Raw genomic sequence first — 24,479 nt, forward strand, 5'->3', positions numbered from 1 at the left:
CGTAATTGATGAGAAAACCAAGGACAGTTCCATGATCCTTTTCTCTCTGTTACAAATGCTGAATGAAACGTGCATCTTCTGTGTTTGCAGTAACATGATTTGTCCTCGTACAGTCAGATCAGGATATGTAGATTTAGCGCTCATATGTTGTACATACATTTAATTATATTCCTATATTTTGATTAGTTATATAATTTTTACATGCTTAAATCTATGCCTTATGAACTTCTGAGATCGGAAGAAGTGGATCATAATCCTCGGATTGTTCAATTCGACACATAAATAAAGCAATCGAACATTTAAAAAAATAAAGCAGTAAACAAATATAACAAATAGTTTTTACAATCTTAAACTATTAAGAAATGCACATTAGGCAAAGTTCTCTAACAGATTTAGTACACTAAGCTGGAGTATTTACTGTAATCTCTGTCTATCCATCTTCCGCACTCTGCTATCTGCGGAAGTGTAGGAATTATCATATTTCGACAGAATATCTTTCATATTTCACTTTTATCGTGTGCGATATCTCTCTTAAACCAGATGTGTTTTCTATCTCTCCTATTTTTATACACTTCAGAGAACTTATATATGTAGAAAGGTATTAAGTTTGATTAAGTATTTAATTAATAAATAAAAAAAACATAAGATTAGATACATTTGTCTTGGGTACTCAGGATTAACTGAAAATAGAATATACTGTTCCCCTATACCACGATTAACAACCAATGTCGTGTCAACACCTAAATACCATATTGGTAGTGGTATACATATCTATACCATGGTTATAAAACAAATTCCTACCAATTACTATACCATGGTGGTTATAGTATATCACCTGTATAACATGGTTAACAATGAAGGTCGAATAAACACACATATACCATTGGTGGCCGTGGTATAAACCAATATACCAGGTATAACAAGCAGAACCCTCAATTCCCCTGTGACGCCTATTATTCTCTTATTTGGTTTTCTATTACAAAAATTTGTATAATACCCGTCAGTAAATTAAACACACATTTAGCAAAACATTCTAAAATATAACCTGGTTAGCGAAAATTTGAAGTGGATTTGAGAAACATTCTTATGATCGAGGGGCTCTTCTAGGTTGAGGATCGTGTTATCAGGGCTGTTTGTTCTACCTTCAAGGTCACACTGGTTTATCTAGAATATTTTTACAGCAAGTATTTTATACCTAACACTAACAAATATTGTTTATTGTACATTTACAGTACAAATACAATTTCAGTAATCTAATGTAGAATATGTAACAATGTTATTATTAAAACTCATACGTTAACAGAAAACTTGGCTCAGGTGTTCAGTTTTCCAGTACGGTGATGTTAAATTGCTTTTAACAATGTTATGGCAATGTAAAATAGTCTAGATAAATTGCACGTGAAAATTATGCTGTGAATAAAGTTTGTGTTTGCGAGAGTTTGCTTTTCTAGTTTTTATTTTGGAATTTCTAACAAATGTGGCAGCTGTACGTAATACAGATAAGAAAGCACACGAATATTTCATAACCTTATTATTTGACATTCACTGAAAAATGTAAGCCGGTAATGTTTTTTTTGTGTTTGTAAGAAATGATTTTATACATAGGCCCTTTGCACTTTCAATGTGCGTTATACAGCACAAATAACATGAAGGACTTTGTAAATTCAACTATCTTTTTTTGTTTATTTAACTATATATTTTTTTAATTAGGTTTTGAAAAATCCAAAATACACTGAGGTGCAAAAAAAGTGGGACGCACTGTTTTTCTTAAATGCCTTTAGCTTAAATCAACTTTTTGGGCATGAAATGTGTTTACGTAAATAAATATAGTGTATGAGTTCCAGTTGTAAGTGAAAACCGCTAATTGCCCTATAAAAATTTGACAAACCTGTTCATTAGTCTCATTCTGCATGTCTGTTATTGTAATAATGTACTTGTCTATTCTTATCAAGCCAAATCTTGACCGTTGTACATCACTGGTGGCTACCATATCCTCATTCCTGTTTCCGATTGTAACTTATACAGTTGTAGTTGTTAAGTTGCTGTTCATTTTTTACTTTTAAAATGCCTCTTTCACTAGTGAATGCGGCTAGAGTGGTGGCATTAGTTGAAAATGGCAATAGCGTGCGGCAGGTGGCTGAGATAACAGGATTTTCATGTTCAAGCATAAATAGAGCTGTTATTCGATTCAGGTTAACTGGTAGTTATGGTGGAAGGCCCGGATCCGGTCGTAGCCGAGCAACTAGTGCTAGGGATGATCGGTTTATTGTTTCATTGAGTCTACGAAATCGGTTTTCAACTTCTGTTGAACTGGCAAATGAACTTCGAAGGGTTCAGGAAGTGAATATTAGCAGATGGACTGTAAGAAGAAGGTAAGAAGAAGGAAAGACAATTAAATGCTTGTCGGCCTGCCACTGGCCCAAGACTGACCGCACGTCATCGGCAAGCTCGTTTGCGATTTGCAAGAAACCACTTAAACTGGACTATTGACCAGTGGAGTCGAGTATTATTCTCTGACCAGTCCAGATTCTCTCTCAGATCACCTGATGGTCGGCAAAGGGTGTGGAGAAGGCGAAGTGAGCGATATGCGCAATGTAACATATCACTCAGGGACAGTTTCAATGGTGGCTCTATCATAGTGTGGGGCGGAATATCAAGGGAAGCTCGAACGGACTTAGTTGTTTTTGATAGAGGAACTTTAAATGGTCAGAGGTATGTCGAAGAGGTTCTAACAGAACATGTTACAGTTTATGCAGGATTTGTTGGGCCAGATTTTGTTTTCATACATGACAATGCTCGACCCCATACCACTAGAGTGGTGCAAGACTACCTTCAGGATGTGCAAATTAGTACGATGGAGTGGCCAGCACGTAGCCCAGATCTAAATCCAATAGAAAATATCTGGGACCAGATTGGGAGAGTAATTAGAAGTCAACGTGGTGAGCTGCTAACTGTGGATCAACTTCGACAGGTTGTACAGGCAGAATGGAACAATATTGGTCAACAGAACATACAGAACGTGATTGACAGCATGCCTAGGCGGCTGGAAGCTGTCATCAGATCTCGGGGAGGAAATATGAGGTACTGAACTTTCTGAAATGGAAAACAAAACCCACCAAGTGTTTTAAAAGAACTCCTTGAAAAGAACACTATTACTCAATTGGGTGGATTTTTGTTGGGTATGAAAACATTATTTTTCTTTTTTTTTAATTAAAACATAATACATTTTAAGTAAATGATTTGATTTTTTGTGTTTTAGGTTATTTCTTGAGAGTAATATTGTGTTCAAGTTTGGTTTAAACTAAGAAAAAAAAGATATTAAACGAAAATAGAGTGTTCCACTTTTTTTACACCTCAGTGTAGTTTTGTTTTATAATGTACGAATTTCGTTTTTTATATTAACGAATGAGTCGGTTAAAAGATACAAATTTTGGGGTCTGTTTTAGGTGTGTTTATGGTTTCAACTCTGTGGACAGAGTAAATGTCAATGTGATTGACAGTTATATAGTCGCTCATTTTAATTTCTACTAAATTTATTGCTGCTGGAATAAGGCCCGTAACTTGAGACGTTCAGTTAGATATTAAAGGGATGCGATGTGCGATAAGAACAAGTTATTATTTTGTAAATTATTGGGGAAAATTGCTTAAGTTATTTGAAATGTTCATAGTTAGATTTAAGATAGAACTTTAGACATTTATTTATTAGAAAATTTAATATATCAGACGGTGTGTTTCATCTAGCTAGGGCATAGGGTCAAGCACATAAAATTTGCGGTGTAATAAAGTAAAGTTATTATGAGCTCTGAAAGGCTAAGACATTTTATTAGTGTGCAACCATCTATACCACGGTATAAGTTTATGTTTGCCATGCACGAGACTTATTTGAACTTTCTCTCCCTTGTTTAGCTTGTTTTGTTTGTGTACCTCGAAGTGAGCGTTGTAAGTCAGGTTATGGGTGTCTTTACTCATAGGGGAGGCGGAAGGAAGGCTAGTTAATTATTAAAGTACAACCATCTTCTGTAGTTTCTCTAAACATTTACTTTGTCAAGTACTCGTATGAATAATCAAACTCTTGTAATTATTGCTAAGCTCTTCTTTTTATATGCTCTTTTACTGGTATCTTACGAAATGTAGCATTTTGTTTTAATCTAAGAGTGATTTATACTCAACATTTGGTATGACTTATTTGTCTTCAACTCCACTACAATATTTTGTAACACCATAAGGATAGAAATTCAAAATTAATATGATTATTTATTATTGTACATTTTAATTTATACATTTTAGGAATATTAATTAGCAGAGAGGCGTATTATCCAAAAGGCTGCAAAAATTACATTTCCATATATCAGTCTGTTTATATATCTTACTGTCTCGTATACGAAATGACCTGTCGACTATACATTTCCTATGAAGATTTTGTATAATCAACATTGATGATGGTGCAAGCCAATTCATGGGATTTGGCCGAGCGGTAATGAATATTTCTTAATATTGTATTTATATTTTGAATATTAAATATTCGTTACAAGACTTGATTTTGGCTTGTTGTTCTTGTTTTGTAGTACTGTGTATACCTCACCGGAATTTTGTTATTTTAACGCTGCTATGGAACCCAACTCAGTGAACAAAAATTTAAATGTATCATATTGCAAAATATCTAAATAAAATGTTATATATATAACTTTTTTATATATAACTGTATTATATATATATATATATATATATAATACATATTCCTAGGCAGGAATAAATTCTTTGAAGGTGCACGTCAACCATAGAATTGACGCATTTTTCTCAGTATCCTTTCTGTATATATATATATATATATATATATATATATATATATATATATATATATATATATATATATATTATTTCAATGAACATTGAATCACAAAAAGTACTTGCTCCGCCGGGACTCGAACCCGGATCTCTTACTTGTCGGGTGAATGTGCTACCATTACATATATGTACCATTATATCATATGTGTGTGTGCGTGTGCGTGTGTGCGTGTGTGTGTGTGTGTGTGTGTGTGAAATTGTTCTTGGAACCTCAGCTACGTCTGTAGAAAGTTTGAAATATATCTTCACAATAATAAAATATACTAAAGAACTGTAAAAATAAGGCGCATAATTGAATAGCACACTGCAGATACGTACATATTCATTTGTAAATATTTTCATTACATAATTTAGAGATTATCTTATAATAATTAATAATATAGGCATATATTTAATTTTAAACTTAAATAAGTCATTGTTTAATAAAGCTTGTATTTTAATATAACGTAATTTTAATACTTATCTTCAAATCCTCAATCAGTTGGTATATATTGTCGTGTAGAGTGACTTGTTGCTGTTATTTACGCTTAAGATGATTAGATTATACATCTGTTTATAGTTGGATAGTCACTTGGGATTGTGTGAAGATCTTTCAACTGCCTAGCTCTATCTATTAACTTACCAAAGTTCTGTATTAAATTAATAACTCTAAACTCTATTGTTTCTCTCTTACAGTTTCTGACAAAGATCAGTATTATATTGTTTTACTTTAGTTTTGCATATTTTGTTGTGATGGTGCCAATATTTCTTAGGGCTGCTTTTTGTTTTAGAAAAAATACTTTAAATTATCCACACACTCTATTCATTATTAGACGTAAAGAAGATGTAGTTAAGCATAGAATGTTATTATATTCTACCTTTTATTGCTATTATTTCAGTTAACTATTGAGTCGGAAAACTTTAAAGTAGGAATTAGTTTCAAAATTCTATTTACTTAATAGCGATAAACTTACGAAATATGTAAGGAATTTAGTATTTCTCATTAAAAATACCACACAGTAATATAAGAAGGGTCTAATATTACGTTTCAGTTACTGGAAGTTGGTCGAAAGAGTTTCACGTAACTACTTTTGTCCATTTCGATACCATAAGCACAATACTGTTTGATGTTCATGCGATTATATTTACTTAAAATGCATAAATACAATAAGAAACTGTCCTCTTTCATTACAAGTTCAAGAACATTTATGATCCTAAAAAACCTCAGCTGAGTATTTGACTTTGTCTGTGAATGCTACAAAGAGGTTATGCCGAATATTAGTTGAGCTTTGAAGAGGCTAAACAAAAACTCCATTTAGTAGAATACAAGGGAAGTAAAAAGGCGGAGTGAGGATGGCGAAAAGGTTTCAGGAAAGCAATTACGTGTAAAAAGGGAACACAATGCCGTGGCTCGAAGATGGTTGTGGAGGGAAGTGTATCAAAGGAGACTTGGAGTGGCGAAGTCCTTAACGAAGTTCGGGAAGTTATGTTGTCCGAGTATGTGACTACAAATCTACAAAGTGGTGTCTTAGAATAGTTTTACTGCACATTTTTAATGCGTAGTGTTCCTTGTTGTACAATGTACGATCATTGATGAAAGCGATCAAGATTTGCCTTATCGTTATTAGTAGCTAAATTACAGAACTGTTTGTTTGTTACAGAACGGTGATGATTCTGGACAAAAAAACTGTCGGTTTTTAACCAATGTAAAAGAAGGATAGACACATCAGAGCCAGAGCGTCAAAATTTGCGTCAAAAATTCCACAGAAAACATCAAACCAACAAAATTCAAAATTCAACCAACATTTTCTCGGTTGTGCATCAAAATGCACAGACTGCCACCAACAAAGCAGACGAGCTGTCGCTCATGGCACGCGAACTGCATCCTGACGTTTTGTTATTTCTGAACATGGTTTCAAACCTGAAACAGTCAGACTGTTCAGGATTGACAACTATAAATTGGCAACATCTTACGATCGAACTCATTTTAAAGGGGGAGGTGTGGCAATTTTCGTAAAATCTGATATTGAATTCCTTCCACACAAGTTGACTCACAGTTGTGATTTAGATTTTGAAGTGGATGGAATACAAATCGGCCTGAATTCTGATGATAAAATTACAATTATTGGTTTATATCGTTCTCCAAACGGATGCAGCAATATTTTTTTTGAAAATTTTGAAAATCTTCTAAATTCTATCTGTTTGAAGTCGTCCAAGTTTATCATAACTGGCGACTTTAACATTGATGTTTTAGACCACACCAATCCCCTGACCCAGCGGCTACGCGACATCCTAAATTCTTTCGGATTGATCTGGTCAGTAAACACGCCAACACGAGTGACCGCCACATCGAGTAAAGCCATCGACAACGTCATCACAAACATTCCAAACGCCTCAGTCACTGTTTTCAATGCGGCCATCTCTGACCACTTCGCTCAGGAGACCACTATCAGTAACTTTCAACCAGAAATTAAACACCCGTCATCCAAAATCAAAAGAGACACTAGCTCGGAAAACATTGCCCTTTTGAATACGTTTTTAAAAAATGAGTCCTGGTCGTTTTTAGACAATCTTGAAAGCGCAGATGAAGCTTACACCGCGTTTCATAATCTTTTTGTTTATCACTTAAATGTAACTTGTCCTTTCAATCATTTTAAAGAGCGCAAACAAGCAAAACAAAATTCTTGGGTGACGAAGGAAATTTTAGAATTACGTGAACGGCTCAAATTTTATCATTCGATTTACATTAGCACCGAAAATGAACAATTTAAAACTTTTTTTAGAAATTTCAAGAGCAAATATCGGAAAACAATAAAATCTGCAAAAGCACGTGAAATTGAAACAAAATTGAAAAATTGCGAAAACTTTTCCAAAACTGCTTGGGGCATTATTAAAAATGTAACAACACAGCCAAATTGCCCAAAAACCTTCCAAATTCCAAAGCTCAAAATCCAGGACGAAATTATTTCAGATCCCTCTAAAGTGGCAAGTGAATTCAACTCATTTTTTTCATCTGTTGCATCACTTGACCCATCATTCAAAGGCCTCAATTGCAGCGAAGTGTCATCGATGGGACCGGTCTCATCCATGGCACTGTCTCCAGTGAGTGAGGAAGAGGTGGCCCGCGTGATACAGGGATTGAAACCAAAAAAATCATGTGACATCAACGGCATGTCTGTGTGGCTGCTCAAACGTTGCTCTAAGCATATTTTGGCTCCACTCACAAATTTGATCAACTTGTCTTTCGCCCAAGGCATTTTCCCCTCCCTTTTGAAATCTGCGAAAGTCACACCCATTTTCAAAAAAGACGATCCTTGCCTTGCAAGCAACTATCGTCCAATTTCAATCCTCCCAGTTATGAGCAAAGTTTTTGAAAAGATTTTTCTTGTCAGGTTTGAAAATTTTCTTGATCGTTTTGAAATCCTCTGTTCCGAACAATTTGGTTTCAGAAAAAACAAATCAACAATCGATGCGGTCACAGACCTAATCGATACAGTTGTCGATGGCCTGGAGAGAAGAGAACATGTGTTAAGCATATTTCTAGATCTCTCTAAAGCATTCGACTGTGTACATCACGAAACACTGTTGTACCAGTTGACGACATGTGGTATTCGAGGTCTGCCGCACAATTGGATCTCGTCTTACCTCAGGGATAGAAGCCAGTGTGTGCAGATTGCGAATACCCTGTCAGGAAAGGTTAAAATGACTTATGGTGTCCCACAGGGATCTATCCTTGGACCTGTCCTTTTCCTTGTGTACGTCAACAGATTGAACTCATCGATCCTTACGGGGAGGATGGTTCAGTATGCTGACGATACAACTCTCTGCATCAGAGCAAAAACAAAAGATGAATTAGAAATCAACTCATTTTTAGAACTGAATTCATGTATTCAGTATTTTTCAAAACTAAATCTGAGGGCCAACAGTTCCAAATCAAGCGTCGTCAATTTTTTTCTCCGGCAGCAAGAACCTGACAACTTCGCTGCCGTGATGGCGGATGATGTTCTAATAGAAGAAACTGATTCCACCAAGTTCCTCGGAATGCACCTAGATCGAGGGCTGACTTGGGACGATCACATTGACGGCATTTGTTCAAAGGTTTCCTCAGGCATTTATGCCTTACGGAACCTTGCAAAATTCTGCTCTTTGGATATACTAAGAACGGCCTACTTTGGCTTGGTATATCCACATCTGACATACGGTTTGAGACTGTGGGGCAGCTGTTCTAAATACAAATTCGAACGTGTATTTAGAAGTCAAAAGAAAGCTGTCCGAATCATTTCAAAATTGAACTTCAGAGATTCATGCAAAAACACCTTCAGGGAGCTTGGATTGCTGACTTTGCCCTGTCTCTATATCCTGGAGGTTGTCCTGTACTGCCGTTCTAAGTGTAACTTGGTTCAAGGCAGGGACGTTCACCAGTACGGGACTAGAGGCAGGGACAACACAGAACTGCAGCATTCGAACGTTTGCCGTCTGAGGTTGGTGTCAAGCTAATCAATAAGCTCCCTGAAGAGATCAAACAATTGAATGACAAAAAAAAATTTAAAACTCGACTAAGACATCTTTTGCTGTCGGGGGTGTTTTACTCGGTTGACGAGTTTATGGAGAGCCGCTGGGACGAAATTCAAAACCAACACCATCAATCCTCTGGTTCTGGTGTGGCAGTGGCAGGATTGTCTGGTGAGAATGAAGATGAGAGTGAATGAGAGAACCATGTGACTGTGTGCGTGAGTGAATGAAGTTTAGGCCTACCTTTTTACTATTTAAATATTTATTTATGACGTTTGTATGCAATTTTATAATTGTTACCGCAATAAAAATATTATTATTATTATTATTATTGTCCCTTGAAGATGGTTGTGGAGGGAAGTGTATCGAAGGAGACTTGGAGTGGCGAAGTCCTTAACGAAGTTCGGGAAGTTATGGTGTCCGAGTATGTGACTACAAATCTACAAAGTGGTATCTTAGAATAGTTTTACTGCACATTTTTAATGCGTAGTGTTCCTTGTTGTACAATGTACGATCATTGATGAAAGCGATCAAGATTTGCCTTATCGTTATTAGTAGCTAAATTACAGAACTGTTTGTCCCTCGAAGACCTTGCTAAAAGTTAATGATGACAAAAGCTAATGAAAGCTAAAGTTAACGATGCGATAAACGGGACCTAGCCTCCAAAGTGAAACTAATGCCTGTTTTTACAGTCTATAAAACGGTTTCTGCAAAGATTCTAGGTATCACATTTTTATCGAAGCCGATAACAGTAGGACATTTCTTTATATTATTACCATCGTGTACAATTATGTTACCACTATTTTCAAGATACAATAAAAACATGCTAAAATGTTTATATTTAGAGTAATAGTACTAGATTGAAATCAAATTATCCAAAATAAATAGTAATTTCAGGTTAAAACCAAATATCACTTTTTGAGGTTTTAACTCCTAAAAGAATCATTAGTTTTCTTTAATGAAAGTGATTAAGATGATACCAAGACATTAATTTTTAAGTATTGCCTACAAGACAATCAGTGAAAAATAAAATAGAAAAATGAGACAATAAGAGAAGTAACTCCAGACAAGTCAACTCGGATTCCCAACGGAAGAAACATTTCAATCGCTGACGAGACGACGACGAACCTCTAGGAACCTCTCAGAACCTTTAGTCTGGAATTGTCAATTACTCTCTCTAAGCTTTTACGTTCCTCGTTCGTCTGCTGTTCTGTTAAGTTCATTGTTTATAGAGATAGGTTGAACATGTTCTGAAAAGAAACAACTCACAACAGTTGTGGTAGACAGCAGACAAAGAACGTTCCATCATTTTCTACTTTACGGTCATTTTAATTTTGCTCGCAATTATTGTTGTTTCCTCTGTTATCAGCCCACTAGATTGAAGTAAAGTACGGCACAAACTTGATATTTGTGTATTAGTAGTGGTAGTGTTGCAAATTAAAACACTTGAATGCAAACGATATAAACTGTTTTATTAAGTTTTAAAATATATTAATTTTCTTGTATGAATGTACATGAATGATTGAGTAGGGCAGGGGTGCCCTACTCAATCATTCATTTTCTCAACTGTTTTATAATCATAATAATATAATCGTAATAATCATAAATAACACGATTATTACGATATATTAAATAATATATCGTACATTTTCATTTACACATATAAACCATATTTATTCTAATCCTTTAAACATAATTGTGTTTTGTCGAACAGATATTAAAAAAAGCTAAATAACGTAAAACATTTTTTTTATTAAAATGCCGTTGTAAACGTTATTCTGTTACCTTGATAGCGTAAGTAAATATTATTTTCATATTGTAGATCTATACAATGTTTAAACGCTAACTTTACCAATGGTCTCTAACAGATCCTATTCCAGACATTGCATTAAGTGGAAGGTGAACTGGAGCTAAACTCAAAATTCATAATTATCAATGGAATAAAAATAAAATAAAAAACTGTTTGAGTCCATATTTCATTAATTACGCAATATCAATTCGAAGGATCCCATACGTTTTCAATGCACTGTAGACAATTATAATTTTAAAGTCTGAATATCTCAAACAAAATACAACTTAAAAGGAAGGAAAGTTGCTCTATTGTAAGTTCCCATCTTACTGTAATACCTACAAGTCTTTATTTCTAACAAAGGCTTTTCAACCATTAAAAACCCAAACTTTATTTGTTCTGAAATTCTTATTCATCATATTGTATTCAGCTCGTCTGTTATAAGGTCTCATTAAGTACAACATTTTCATACATGCATATTGTAAAAAGTCAATGGATACACAGTCAATGCATTTCACCGTGCTCACATACCTGCTCACATCACAGTCAGAAACAATGGTAATTCGAGGGTGCAGTACTGATTTGTCACTATATTCAGCCCGTCTGTAATAAGGTCTCCAAAGTAATCATTAGTGATAAACTTTGAAAGGACTTCGCGCTCATATTTGTACGTACGTCTTGTAAAAAGTCAATGCATACACAGTTACTGCATTTTATCGTAATAACATCAACTACTCAAGTTACATTCAGAAATAATGGATTTAATAAGAAAGTGGTACTGATTTATCCATAATATTTTTTTAGCCGGAGCCAATCTTCACGGTGACTTGATATATACTATACTCGTGTAATTGGATTTTTAACTATTAAACTTTATACAAAATTGTATATTTAATCTGTTTAACTTCATCATATATTTTACTGTTTAAAAATTCAGTAATTTTTCGTTTAAAATTCATGCAAGCATGAAACAGTTAAATATTATATTTTTATAAATTCGTATATTTTTTACTAAACTTAATATTTTTGTTTTTGTTTGACATTAAAAATTTTTAATAAAGCCACAATATGAGGTAATATTTGTAATCTCAAGTAATAATACATCTATATTACAAATTTCAACAAAATATATTCTTCAAGACATGAATTTAGGTGAATTTTATTCATAATTTTGGTTCTACATATTTAAATTCAAATTAAACATACTATATGTTACATTGTATAATACAGTATATTACTGAATGGGCAAAAAACTTAGATTATATATACCTAATAATTATAATTAAAGCAGTTTTAATATTTTTTTACCATAAAGTGGCTTTTGCACAAAATCGTGTAAGTTAAATGCTGCTAATAAATAAGGTAAAACAAATTTGTAAGAATTTATTCCTCAATTATATTTTATAGCTGAGACACTGCATTGTTTTAAAAGTTGTAATGATTAATTTACTATAATTTTAGCTTTAATGAACAGATTTTCTTTTTACACGGACATCCAATTTACCGAACTCTTAATGTGTTTGCACACTGACTTAGTTAAGTCTAATTACGTGCCTGTCCGTTAGACGTACAACGGTTGTGTTACAACAGCGACTTTCTCGTATTGTTTGTCGTAAATCACAGTTAAACCATCATCAGTTATGTATAGTCACTGTGACTGTTACTAACATTTAGTCAATGTTACAATGGCTACTTTTCATGTTAACACTCGTATACATCTGAGACGGTTATTATTCATGCTATGAACTCTAACTACTTCACTGTTTACATTGCCTATATATTCAAAGTTATATAATCTAGTTGTGAACTATTACGGATGTTAACAGAGGCTCATGCCTACATAAAAGATCTGCCTATCTTGGCACAAATGTTCAAATTAATAATTACGAAATAAGTCATAGCGAATTGTTATGACTATTGATTTGTTCGCTAGAATATAACTGTATAAATATTTTTATTTGAATTTTGAGAATAGTTGCAATACTTGAGTAATAATTGCCATTGCAATGCTTTCAATGTATTTTCTTGTTTTATGAGACAGCATCACGTTCTTTAAAGTATAATAAAATATTTTTAATTTAATAACTTTCCTAAGATTGTATCTCATATACCTAAACTGTTTCTCACGAACCACATGCTCACAATGTTAAGTAGTATATTTAAAATTATTATCTACATTGTTTTCCTACATTATGAACGGTGTTCATTAATTTAATTACTCTTTAATTTCATTCATATACGCAGCAGCGCAATTAATTCATCTATTAATTCACGTAAGCTTCTATTAACAATGCTTTCTATTTCTTTCACAAATGTTTTATTGTATATTGATATTTCATTTCATTTATTTATTTTCACGGCAATCGCCACTTTTACAATACCATTACATAGTAAAATAACATAACAATATAGAATAAGAGTGCAACAAGCGAATACAACAACTGATACAATTGGATAACAATAACTTGATAACGACTAAATCAATAGATAACAATAATTCAATAACAACAACAGGTAACCATTTGACAATATAACAAGAAACGTTTTGAGATTTAAGATGCACAGAGAGTCAAGCAAAACAGGGTTGATTAAACAAGATCGACAAGAACAGGTACATGAATTAATCAATAAACTATAAATACAACAACAATATCGAACAATTTAAATGCAAAGACTATAATATATAACAAAGTACTACTAAAAAAAGGCGAGTAAAAACAGAAAAAAAGGTATAGTTGAAACAGAATTATAGAGTGCCATATACTAATTTGATGATTTCTTCTCGAAATCTAGCAGGGCTGGTGGCGAAGAAGTCAACAAGATGTCCCATCTCATTTCCGCTGCGTAGAAGTCGAGGTATCGTACTCTGTTGTTGGTAGGTCGTTGAATAGTACAGTCTTGCAAAGGTGTCTCGCAGTCTCGTATGCCCAGGAACATGGAAGTAGATTTTGTTGAGTAGTTGCGGGCAATCAATGCTTCCGATGATGATCTTGTGGAGAAATATAAGATCATGTATCTTTCTACGAGCCTCAAGAGGAGCAAGGCCATGCTGTAGTTGATAACCAGCAATTGGAACATTCATGTAGTGGTGGCCATCTCTGAACCCAGCTGTTCTGACAAGACGATGCTGAACTCTTTCATGTTGTGTTTTGAGTCCTTCTTGGGAAGGTGACCAGATGGAAGAGTTGTATTCCAGGAGAGGACGAACAAGTGCTTTGTAGAGGATCAGCAGGGCGTCTACTGAAAGATTACGAGTAGAGCGGAAGATAAATCCAAGAGTTGAGTTTGCTCTATTACAGATGTATTGGATGTGCTCAGCAGGGTGAAGAGTTGGTGTTGTGATGACGCCAAGGTCCTTTATTTTATCTACTCGATGAAGAACGGTGTTGTAAAGAGAGTAGTTGAAGAGACAGGGTGTAAAAGATCTTGAAAAGGTCATCACAGCGCATTTAGATATATTAAGGTCCATAGCGTTCATAAGGCACCATTTTTCGATATGGAAAAGTGCTGATTGAAGCAGTTGGTGATCAGTAAAAGAGTTTATTTCTATGAAAATCTTTGCATCATCAGCAAATAGTAGCAGCTCAACTTCAAGGCAGTGGTCAATATCATTTATAAAGAGGTTAAACAGATGAGGCCCGAGGAGAGATCCCTGGGGAACCCCTGATAAAGCACTTAATGACCGAGAAATAGCGCCTCCACATCTAACCTTGAGTGTACGATCTCTGAGATAGGAATGAAGGAACGTCAAAAGAGAGTTTGAGAATCCCATGGCATCAAGTTTAGCCATAAGGTGCTTGTGATGTTATGTAGTGGTGGAATAAGGCAAGATTAGTGGTTGTAGATTTACCACTCATAAAACCGTGTTGTTCAGGAATAATTGTGTGTTTCAGCTCAAACTTTAGGCCATCCATTATGAGAGATTCGAATACTTTTGAGAGAGAAGAGAGCATAACTATGGGCCTATAGTTCTTAGCTTCTGTGCGGTCACCGGATTTAAATATAGGTGCAATAAAACCGGGCTTTAAGCAGGAGGGAAATATGCCAGAAGAGAAGAAGCAATTCCAAAAGATGGAGATATGAGGAGCGAGAATTGAGCTGCAGAACTTCAGTACAGAAGGAGGGATGTTGTCAGGACCAGCTCCTTTGTCAGGGTTGAGATTTTTTAGTTTCCTCTCGACGGTCACAGCAGATGTTTGCCAGATTGATATGTTCTTTGACTTGGTGTAGTTGTAAGTTGGGGGCTCACTTGCTGGTTCCTTGAAGATTGTGGAGAAGTAGTCAGCAAATAGGTTAGAGATAGAATCGGAGTCTTCAGCCGTCCTACCTTCGAAGGTAATCTTGGTGGGGAAAGATGATACATTTCTCAGTTGGTTTACAAAGCCCCAGAGGAGCTTAGGGTTGCTTATAACTGACTGGTTAATGCGGTTCATAAAACGTTGACGACAGTGAGAGACCAACAGTCTGCAATGGTACCTGAGCTGCTTGAAGTTTAACAGATGTTCATACTTAAGGGTTGACTTGTAGAGCTTGTGTACAGTTTTTTTACGGATGATGAAGTCCTTTAACTCAGAAGAATACCATGACGGGAAAACAGAGGCACAAATTTTTTTCAAAGGGCAATTTGCTCTCACTATAGAGCTAAGGTCAGCGCAGAAGGTAGAGTAACAGTGTTCTACGTTGTTTGAAGTTACTACAGGGTAGGATTGGTTTGATAGCCAGTTGAATACTGCAATGAGATCACAGCGTTTTAGGTCTGGAATGAAAGTGACTCGTGAAGGGGGCGGAGATGAGTTCAAGACCATATCCCAGATTAGGGCGGGGTGATCAAGGTAAATTAGGATATCCAATGCTGGTTCCACAATACTATGGAGGTCAGATGAAAAAATCAGGTCCAGGATGACTCCTCTCTTATTGAGCACGGTGTTATGTTGCTTAAGCTTAAAGATATTAGTTGTGTAATAAACTCCCAGAATCATGTTAAAGGTATTCTTCCCCATTTATCACTATGACAAACTTGCATTTGTTCTTGTTGAGGTTATTAGGGTTTATTTCATTTATTCCATTACTATTCAATTATTGTTTAGTAAACTAATAAGCCTAAAGTGATTATAGGGTGAAAATTACTAGTCAAATGTTTAACAGTATTCTGGAAAGTAGGTGTATTGAATTTGCAACCCTGTTTATCCAATAACTGGTTTGCATAGATTGTCCATTACGCGTGTAAAATCCCCAATTACCATAATTAAACAGCATGAAGGAGCACAAATATTTACGCAAATAATTAACTTTAACGCTGTTTCAAGTTCTGCATCTATTTACCAGTTTTATTATAAAATAACCATTATTATTATTTACAGCTATAAATCATATTATAAGGCATCGGCATGTTACTCCCGGATTAGTAAATACCTGATGTTAGGAACATAGGTAGTGCTTGGCTCATTGTACATTAACTTTCTTCGGCTGATGCAAACTTCTTCCGGTCCTTAATCCTGTTATATTACTTAGTCCTTAATACGGGTATATCACTTAATTTGCATATTCCACTTGTATTTACAATTAAATCACTCTACGCAATCGGGAAAGTAAAAAAAAACTTTCATTAGGGGTTACAACCCTATTTAAACCTCTATGGATAGTGGATCTTCATTAAAACACAGCTGTTTTTCTATTTACGTGATAGGGGACATGAATGTGAAATAAGCGGAAGGTTAATATAATAGGTTATAGTTCTTTTTAGGTTTCAACTCTATGGGTAGTTGATCTGAATGAAAAATCTCTTCCTTTTATTTTGAGAAAAAAATCACGGTGTTTTAGATTCAATCTTTCTAGTTCATTGAGAAGTTCCTACCTTCTTCTAAATGTTGCAACCCCTATGATTGTTTGATCTTCGTGAAAATACTCTAGTTTTTATATTGTGTCATGAGGCATACGTTTGCAAAATTCCAACTTTCTAGGATATAAAAAGTGTTAGTATGGGTAGCCTTTTATCTAGAGAGATATTTTGGTAGACTATAACTTTAACTAGCATGATCCACTTCAGATTCGTTGGACTTTAAGTTTGAATAGTAATTGTTGAGGTTCTGAAGTCAGAGAGTGAAATGCTTTTTACGAGTGCCAATGCAAAGAACTAATATAAAAATTTTAATAAGCTTTTAATGTTATTGAAAGCATTTAATACGTAATAAGATAGAGCACATACTTCAATTTTGAATCGGAAGTAGACATATATTCATTATATATATTTAAATGTATATATATATGTGTGTGTGTGTGTGTGTGTTTGTTTGTGTGTGTGTGTGTGTGTGTGTGTGTGTGTGTGTGTGTGTGTGTGTTTGTTTGTTTGTGTGTGTGTGTGTGTGTGTGTGTGTGTGTTTGTTTGTTTGTGTGTGTGTGTGTGTGTGTGTATGTATGTGTGTGTGTGTGTGTGTGTGTGTGTGTGTGTGTGTGTGTGTTTGTTTGTGTGTGTGTGTGTGTGTGTGTGTGTTTGTTTGTGTGTGTGTGTGTGTGTGTGTGTGTGTGTGTGTGTGTTTGTTTGTTTGTGTGTGTGTGTGTGTGTGTGTGTGTGTGTGTGTGTGTGTGTGTGTGTGTGTGTGTGTGTGTGTGTGTGTGTGTGTGTGTGTGTGTGTGTGTTCTTAAGTTTAGTATTATTGTATGTGTATTATTGTGTTCATTGGATGTTCAAAGGCTAAGCAAAAGTTTACATCCAAGATGGTGTTAACAACTGTATACCATGGTGGTCGGAGTATAATTATTACCTCTATACTATGGTTAAGTGCCTAGTTCCATGGACAGTTTTTACGTTGCTTATATCCAATTTCCAGTAAGGTTTAACTTTTGGATTGAAAATTGGCCCTGTCTCAGCCAAGAGCAGTCCCATGAGTTCAGTCCATAAGTAATTAATTTTGCATATGAAAATAGTTGTCAAGCCGAAAAATTGCTGTAAATATTACATAAAACATTTGGCTTTGTAATAATTAATAAAGTAATTTATTCTTAAACTGTTAATTGTAAATTGTTAATTAATTCATGACTACAAGGGTTTACACGAGCAGGTGCAATTGCCTTGGTTAAGCAGTTTATTTTTATGTTAAATATTGATTAATGAATCCATTTAAATCTAACGAGTTTGAATTTCAGGTTTGTAGCAACAACTCCGTCGGTAACATAATTTCATATTCTCTCTTTTTAATTTCTACCAAATTCTTTTGCTATTTGAGTACTAGCCGTAACATTAGATGTCCAGGTTGCCAGGGAAGGGATTACAATGTGCCAAAAACAGAACTTATTATTATTTTTTGTAACTAGTGAGGAATATTGATAAAGGTAGTTTAAGTAGTTATAATTATGTTGGAACCTTAGGCATTTAGTTAATGCCTACGTTTACGAACGTGCTAGTGTCATGTACCTAAACAGTGCGGTGTAATAAAGTAAAGTTACTATGAGGCCTGAAAGGCTAAGACACTTATTAGTGTACACCCTCTATAACTCGGCATAACATTATGTTTGACATGTACGAGACTTCTTTGAACTTTCTCTCTCTTGTTATGTTTGTGTACCTCGAAGTGAGCGATGGAAGGCAGTTTTGGGGTGTGTTTACTCACTGGGGTAGCGGAGGGTGGAATAGTTAATTATTAAAGCACAACCTTCCCCGACGAGGAATTTCTTCTGCAGTTTCTCTACACATGTACTTTATAAAGTACTTGTAGTTATTGTTAACCTCCTCTTTTGATTGTCCTTTCACTGGTATCTTAGAGAGGTAGCATTTTATTATAATCTAACAACGATATATACTTAAGATTTGATATAAGATGCGTTTTAAACTCCACTGAAATATTTTATATTTAAATAAAGGAGAAAATTCAAAATTAATATGATTATTCATAATATTAAAACGGAAAATGCACAAATTAAAGTTTGAATACGTCTAAAATGTTTAAATTGTCTTAATTTGCTGGGCGTTACATGAGGTGCTGGATACATTTAATTTATGACTGTGTAAGGGGAGTCCGACTCCCATAAGAACGCAATGTTAACTGTATGTTGCATAACTTGAAAACTATTTAAGATAGCTTACTACTTTTGGTTTTATTTTGTAATATCATGTATTTTTCTAGTACCCTAGGAGAGGTTTTTAGTTTATTTCTTTTAGTAAATAAATTATGAATTTTTAAAATTTTTGTGTTTAAAAATTTAAAATTTAAATATATAAATATTTTTAAATCAAATTAGGATAATTATATCCCAAAACCCTCTCCTAGGGCACTAGTATTTTAGCCAAGGAATGTGTGTTAAAAATTTCATTAAGATATCTCAATCGGTGTAGGTTTTATACAGTTACAGTTTAAAAAAATTAAGTTTCGGTAAACAGCAAAAAAACAAAAAAATATATGTAATAAATAAATTTTCTTACTTTTAATAATGTTCAGCACAGTAACTAGGATTGTCTGGATCATCTTCTGCCTCATACAAGTACTCTAACTTCCCTTTTGGCAACATTTCTTGGCTGTCTAATTTTTTTTCCATATCGGAAACAGCTTTTTAAGCTTTGGAAACACGGTCTAAATCGAGACGTCTTGCAGTTTGAAGTAAATTCCTTCCAATTTGTAGGGCTAAGTGTTCCATTAATTTTACTTTAGCTAAGTGTCTTTTGAATGTCAAAACAGCTTCAAATACACCAAATTTCAGGGTTTCAAGATTTACAAATGTTCTTTTAGGTATTTTACTCCAGATAACATTGTTCAAAGATTCATTGGGGTTTTGGGATTTACCTCTGAGACATTTTTGCAACAGTTCTGGCTTGGCAAGATCCCTGAATATAGGTTTGATCTCTTGAAGTATCACCTCAGGCAAATGGAAGGTCTTGGTGTGGTCATAGGTATCATTTTCACGGGTTGCTTTTATGAGTCTGACTATAGTAGCGGGCTGGATCGACTTTTTCGTGTACAAGGTTATTTTAAATAATTGTTTTCACTTATTTAGAATTTTCTGTACCATATGTGTTATACATCGTTAGAAAGAGGAGATTCCAAAGAAAAATAAAGTGTTATAAACTAAAAATCACACACAAAAAATTTCTTCGGTCAGACTGCCCTTAAACTATAAGTTTTGCAGGTTCAATGTATAAACCAGCTCGATGATGGTTCATGTTACTCCATAGGACTATAAAGTAGGGATCTTGGTAAAATGGTAGCCATATTTACTTGTAAAGATTGACGGTAGCAGGTCTTATTGTAGTGATTCTGGTGACTATAAAATAGAGATCTTGGTAAAATGGAAGCCATATATACTGGTCACTATAACCGGTAACCGATCTTTTTGTAGTGATCATGTTTGCTATTTATGGGTAAAGTACCAACAGGAAACGTACGGCTCTCGAGAACTCTCAGCCAGTAGAACCTCCCGGCTTTGGAAGTTTCCAGCTCTATTACCACTCAGGAGAAAAAGGCTTCTGGTCTCTTGATGGTGTTTGTTAACTCCAGAAGAAAAGTTTTTCCAGCTGAATCTACACTGGTTATAGCGAAAACCAATGTGTCATTTAAATTTGGACAATCTTACAGATGTCCAGGAACGGCAAATCACTAACCGAATATGTTGAGTTGCAAGAGTTATCGATAGGTATACTACGGCGGAGGACGACTTTTGGAGTGGGTGGAAGTCCCTTAGTTGTTTGCTTAAACATGAGGTTTAGCTGGCCTCCCATTCTTCCAAGCTGACATGACTGAGATATAGAGCACGACATGGGATCTTGGCAGGAAGTGACCCTTCCAACTTACCCAAACTGAATACTCTGTCCCTCTTAAAGCGAGCGCAAAGGTCCTTTTAGGACTAAGTCCATTGAGAGATTTCTTAGCTTCTTGTACTAAGTTGTTTTTGGCTAATATGTTTTTGGTTTATTAATTATTTATTCAATAGAATATTCTAATCAATTTTGGTTAAAACCCAATTGCAAAACGTCTTGGATTTTTGTTTTTAAAAATAGTTACACATAGACCTCCATCGTCTTGTCTAAAGACTGCCTCAAAACCAGATCCTGGGTTATCATTCATCACATGATCTTCACATTCGTCACACACAGTAGAATATCCATTCCAATTTAGACTAAAATCAAACTACAAGACGTCTTGGGTTTTTGTTTAAATAAATGGTAAACCACAGAGCTTCGTTATCTTGGCTCAAGAGTGTGTCAAAACGCCATCCTGGGTCAAAAATTTATCACGTGACCATCACACCGGTAGAATGTCCATTCTAATTTTGGTTAAATTAAAACTAGAAGACGTCTTTAGTATGTGTTTAAATAAAAGGTAAACCACAGAGCTTCGTTATCTTGGCTCAAGAGTGTCAAAGCGCCATCCTGGGTGAAAATTATCACGTGACCATCACATTCATCACACCGGTAGAATGTCCATTCTAATTTTGGCTAAATTTAAATTAGAAGACGTCTTAGGTTTTTGTTCAAATAAATGGTAAACCACAGGGCTTCGTGATCTTGGCACATGAGTGTGCCAAAACGCCACCCTTGACAAAAATGTATCACGAGATCATCACACCCAGTAAATATCTATTCTAATTTGGCTAAAATCAATGCAATTACAAATTGTCTATAGTAGTTGTGTAGTATAAGTTTTGATCCTGGAAGCTCCATCCCTTTCAATCTGATTGGCCCCAACAAAAACTGGACTTTGCTAATAGTTTATAGACGGTCTAAGTTTCCTAAATACGCGTTATGAATTGTGGCCGTAATCTTGATGATAAAAGATAGAAAAATGTTAATTTACACTTAGCAGTAGATACGTTAGGAGTATACATAACAATCAATAATGTGCTCACCATCCAGTATGTAATGATGTCTTACGCAATTATAATTTTATTCCTAAGAAAAAGTTGTTTTAATTTGAATTAACATAATTTTAAAAGTCTTAATTCAATACCACGGTAATGTTTTATAGCGTGAAAGAATCATAATCAAGATTATTTTAATGTAAAGCTAATAAATTATACTTACGGAATGTGAAACAGAATTATTGTAGTTAATTGCTGGGCAAATATTTGTGTTAGGCCCCCTAATTCCATTTAATTACGGTGATTGGCCAGTAAACACACGTAGTAGACAATCTATGCAAACCGGGTGATTTGTTAACAGGGTTAAAAATTTAATGAACCTGCTTTCCATTCTACCGTTTAAAATTTGTGTACTACTGAAAGTAATCTTCTACAACATAAGATTGTTGCTTTGGTAATAAATCTTTTTAATAAGTATGGAATAAATAAAATAAAATACTTCCATAATTTAGAATATAAAGACTATAAAAATGTACATCGTACAGATTAAAAACAAACTTTCATGGCAGTATATGTTTACCATATTCTTGATGGAATTTGTTCACTGGTCTAGTTTATAAAGTAATGTTTAACCGCAACCTGTATATGTCTTGGACTAATGAATTAACGTCGATCAGACAAATAGTATAGAGATTTATTTTTGCACATGGTATGTAATAATGAGTGTATATGGATCGCCTCGGAATATATTTTAATTCTTAATGAATTTTAGGAGGGGTAACATGATACTGTATCTATTAACTACAAATAATACGAATGCTATAATTATTTGTACTTTTAAATTACTCCAATACCTCACCATTTAGAGTAAAGCCGTAAACGAGAGGTTCACTACAGTACAATATTGATAGGGAAATAAGTAGTACTATTTAAAAAATCTTATTTATACTAGCAAATACAGCTTCAAACAGCATATATCGTTAATTTAAATAAATTTTAATCCACAGTTATTTATAAGTACCCAGCTGTTACCCGCGGTTACACACCGAATTTTCATAATCGAAGACCGTAGCTTTCGTAGTGAAAGCATTTATGATGTAATATGATGGAGTCTTACACTTGGTTTAAACATAAGTAGACATATCAGGTATTTATTATTTCAGTACCTATGTTGAGAGACTCAAAATTTCAATAAAATTCTGACTGCTTCTATTTGAGATTTTCATGTATGAATAAATATATACACATGTGTACCGAAAACCTAATTTCGTGTAAAAGTGTGAACTTCCATCTGTTAATTTTCTATCTAGGGTATTTCAAGTACCTTAGTTGAGTTTGACTTGTGCCCCAACCAAGAAAATATGTACCGACAAAAACAAAATTTCATGAAAAAGCGTCCGCTTTCGACTCTTTTAATTTACTTTATATCTAAGATGTTTTCAAGAGCATAATTTTTAGTCCGAAAAAAAAATTACCACTTTACGTACAATCGAAACGTTATTGCGGTCCAAAAAAGTTAGATACGACCGATTAAATTCAATTTTAATTATTTATGTGTCCACAGTTGAGTTTATGTTGTTGCATTGACCTAGAAAATAAACACATATGTGAGCTTTTGTCATCCAACTCATATTTAAAAGCGTTTGTTTGATATTTATTTGATCATATAAGTAATATTATTTTTTATCCCGATCAAGAAAATAGTTTCGGAAATGCTAATAAAAATGTAAACTTTAAAAAGTGAAAAATGGTTATTGCGGGTCATTCATTGGAGATAGACATATTAATCCACAGCGGAATTGATTGTAGGCCTTTTTGAAATTTACAATTCCATAGTACATTATTTTGTTATAAGTCGTAAAGTTTAATCAGTATTAACAACAAAAGCGCTCAATATAGATGCATAAACAGACCAACACAATTAATTACTTATAAATTAAACGGATTACATTTGGAGTTTCCTACTCGTCGTTACCTGAGAGTATGACCTGTGAAAGATTCGACTTGGGAAGAGAGAAGGGAAGGGTTGCGTATAAAGTAATGGGACAGTTACACAATGCAATATTGTTAAACACACAAAGACAACAGGCGTAGAGGGAGTGAGACTCATTAGAGAGATTATACATAATTGAAGGGAGAGTTTAATTGTGATTCACGAAGTGTGTCCGGGACAACAATACGGGGTAATCGTGCACCATTGCTACAACACAACCTTTGTACTTTTAACGGACTGGCAAGTAATTAAACTTAACTACGTAAGTTTAGTTTACGAAAGAGAATAAGAGTTCTGTTTGTAGGATATCCGTGTGGGACCGAAAATATGGTGGTAATTGGTTAATATATCTTTAAACGTTGTTAAATAGAGGTTCTCAGTCTATTAAAAGACACTAATGTAGGAATTGTAATCCTATAAATCCACATTTACTGGGATATATTATTACCTGGTTATCAGGTATTTGTGAGCGTTTAAATTTCAAGGTCACTACTTAAAACCTACCATTAAGTGAAGAGTTAGTATTCATAAAACATTTACTAATTAATTTAAAAATTACATACTGTGTACTCGAAA

Source organism: Homalodisca vitripennis, chromosome 3 (genome assembly GCF_021130785.1).
Source record: "Homalodisca vitripennis isolate AUS2020 chromosome 3, UT_GWSS_2.1, whole genome shotgun sequence".
NCBI lineage: Eukaryota > Metazoa > Arthropoda > Insecta > Hemiptera > Cicadellidae > Homalodisca > Homalodisca vitripennis.